Genomic DNA, 3164 nt, shown 5'->3' with positions numbered 1-3164 from the left:
GGCGTCACAGGAGAGGACAGAGCATCTGCGTGCAGAGTTGCTGCCTCGTGCAAGGGCTCGTCACGGCCACACAGCCCGTTGGCCTCCCCAGCTGCCTGCGTGGCTGCTGCATGGCTCACATGGTTCCTGAGCATCTGTGCGACTCCTGGGACGCACGAGGCCTGGAGGAGATGGTAATGATACAAGGACAGTGACCTCCACCCAATCCTGAGTGCCCCTCCCCCCCACACCCCTCAGCGGCAGGCACTGTGGTCGGGGATAGGGGAGCCAGGGTGGGAGGTGCTGGGTGACTCACCCGTCGTTTCCCAGCTAATGAGTGACCCGCTGGATTCAAACCCAGGCCCATGGACCTCACCATCCACTCCTGTCCCTAGATCAGCCACCACACTGATGTGACCTGTTCCCCTATAGGAAAGTCCACCTAGACGAGAGACCAAAGCACCTCAGTCAGTCCATAAGGAGATGACGGTCTCAGACCCTCAGAAAAGGTAGCACTTGGGCCTGGGAGAGACTGCAGGACCACAGGAGGGCCCGGGAGGGTTCAGGAGGGGCCAGGAAGGTGCAGGAGGAGCCGGGAAGATAGGCCTTGGAGCAGGAGGCCTGGGAGAGGGTAGGCAGGGCAGGGCATCTGGGATGGGCACTGCAGGGCTTGTTGTTGGGGCAAGTGTGGATGGGAGCATTGGGCACAGTGGTCAGAGACAAGGCTGGCTGGTGGAACCCTGTGGTCCCAGAATTTCCATGCAGGAGGCCTTGGGGGACTCCGCGTTTGTAAAGAGGAGCTGGGGACCCTGTCGAGATGGAGCTGTGTCTGCTCACCTGCGTGTCTGTCGCACACTTGCCGAGGCGCCACGCACCCTCCAGCACACCTATCTTAGTGTCGACAAGGGTCGGAAGGGGACTGTGGAGCAGGTCGCAGTGGGAGGTGGAGACTTCTGAGCTGCAATCCTGATGGCAGGAAGCTGCTGTGGCTCTGGGATGGGCCATGACAGGAGGCGTCAGGAGGGACCGCGCCCACCTACAGAGCGCCGCTTCAGGTGGCGTGATGATGGCGCCTCTCCAGGCGGCAAGGGCCTCAGTGTCCCCATCCTGCGGCCGAGGAACGTGAGGCTGGGGGAGAGGAGGGCTCACAGCCAGCAGGTGGAGGCCGAGGGCCGAGCCCGGGCAGACCCGCTGTCTTTGCCCTTGAGCCATGGGCTAGTGGGTTCCACCTGGGGAGACACAGGGACAGGAGGACCACCCTGATGGTCGCAGTCCAGCTGGACAGAAGAGAAACACAGGAAAAGACCCCCACAGCCCTTGTGCACGTCTAGCCAAGGGAGCCAGGCCTGGGGGCGCCCTAGGGCCTCTGCCTCCTTCCCAGGAAGAGAGGTTTCCGCCCTGAGCAGGACAGCGCACGTCGGGGCCGGTTCCCAGCACTGTCGGCAGCCGGGCCAGGCCGCTGACTCACCCTGCCACCCTCAGACAAGTCACCTCCCTCCCAGGCCCCCGGCATGGAACTGAACATGGGCATCTCTGCGTCCCTGGCCACCCCAATCTAGTCCTGGACTCCCAGAGGGGCTTTTCCAACCAGGGCCAACTGGCAGGTGGCTGAGCAGGGACGGGGTCGGAGGGCTGTGGGGGAAGTGGGGACCATGTCCTTCGAAACTGACGTTGAGTGGGACAGCAGAACTTAGACATGAGAACGAGGCCTGTGTGCTCCCACAAACACAGCCCTGACGAGAAGGTGCCACAACCCTCCTCGGGGATGGAGACGCGAGGAAGGGGCTCAGGGGTGGAGGCCCTAGAGGAGAGGGCACGGCCGAAGGCTGGGGACCCCACAAGGTCGGGACTGTGTATGAGGGTACTTTAAAAAGTCCGTGGAAAAGTTCGTATCATCTTTTAATTCTGTTTTTCCTCGAACTGTTTGAAGTCTTTTGCTCCTCAGGTGTGAGCGGCAGGTAAACTGCTCACAGGAGAAGAGGCGGGTCCTCATCTGGGGCCACTCAGCTTTCTTCAGCCGGAGGACAGCCACGGCGCCTGGCAACATGTGCGGGACCAGGAGCGACATGCAGAGGGCCAGCACAGGGTGTCCTACAGCCCTTGAAAGGCCCAGGACATGAAAAGGCCACCAGGCTACAGGTCCACCGTTTTAAAAAGCGAGTTTCCAAAACAGCGTAATCCCCCCCCATAATAAAATATTTACGTGAACACATACATGGATCTAGAAAAAAAAGCCTAGAAGGAATTCCGCAAAACAATAACAAGGTGTCCTCGAATGTGACATTATAGGGAACTGCTCTCTCTCGCTCTGCTGCTGTGTCCTGTACTTGCACGTTTTCTGCCTCCATCTGTGTAAATGTTTAATAAAGTAAGCAGTGACAAATTTTGTAATTGGGCCTGGAAAAGGTAACTCACCGAGGGGCTAACTTTACTTCCAGAGAGAACTTAGCACCCTCATGACTGCAGAATCAGCAGATGACTCCTGTTGTGACAAAGCTCACCCCCCCATGTCTGTCCCCCAGACCTGTCCCCACGGGTTAGAGGAGAGCAAGATCTGTGATGTGTATGTGTGTGCATGTGTGTGCATGTGTGAGAATGTGTGTATTGTGTGTGCATGTGTGCACATGTGCATGTGAGAATGTGGTGAATGTGTGTATTGTGTGTGCATGTGTGCATGAGTGTGCATGTGTGTGCACATGTGTGTGTGAGAATGTGGTGAATGTGTGTATTGTGTGTGCATGTGTGCATGAGTGTGCATGTGTGTGCACATGTGTGTGTGAGAATGTGGTGAATGTGTGTATTGTGTGTGCATGTGTGCACATGTGTGTGTGAGAATGTGGTGAATGTGTGTATTGTGTGTGCATGTGTGCATGAGTGTGCATGTGTGTGCACATGTGCGTGTGAGAATGTGGTGAATGTGTGCATGTGTGTGCACATGTGTGTGTGAGAATGTGGTGAATGTGTGTATTGTGTGTGCATGTGTGCATGAGTGTGCATGTGTGTGCACATGTGCGTGTGAGAATGTGGTGAATGTGTGCATGTGTGTGCACATGTGTGTGTGAGAATGTGGTGAATGTGTGTATTGTGTGTGCATGTGTGCATGAGTGTGCATGTGTGTGCACATGTGCGTGTGAGAATGTGGTGAATGTGTGTATTGTGTGTGAATGTGTGAAAATGTGTGTGTG

Source organism: Galeopterus variegatus, unplaced genomic scaffold, assembly GCF_000696425.1.
Source record: "Galeopterus variegatus unplaced genomic scaffold, G_variegatus-3.0.2 Scaffold748, whole genome shotgun sequence".
Taxonomy (NCBI): Eukaryota; Metazoa; Chordata; class Mammalia; order Dermoptera; family Cynocephalidae; genus Galeopterus; species Galeopterus variegatus.
The sequence above is the reverse complement of the archived record's forward strand: the minus strand, read 5'-3'. Positions refer to the sequence as shown.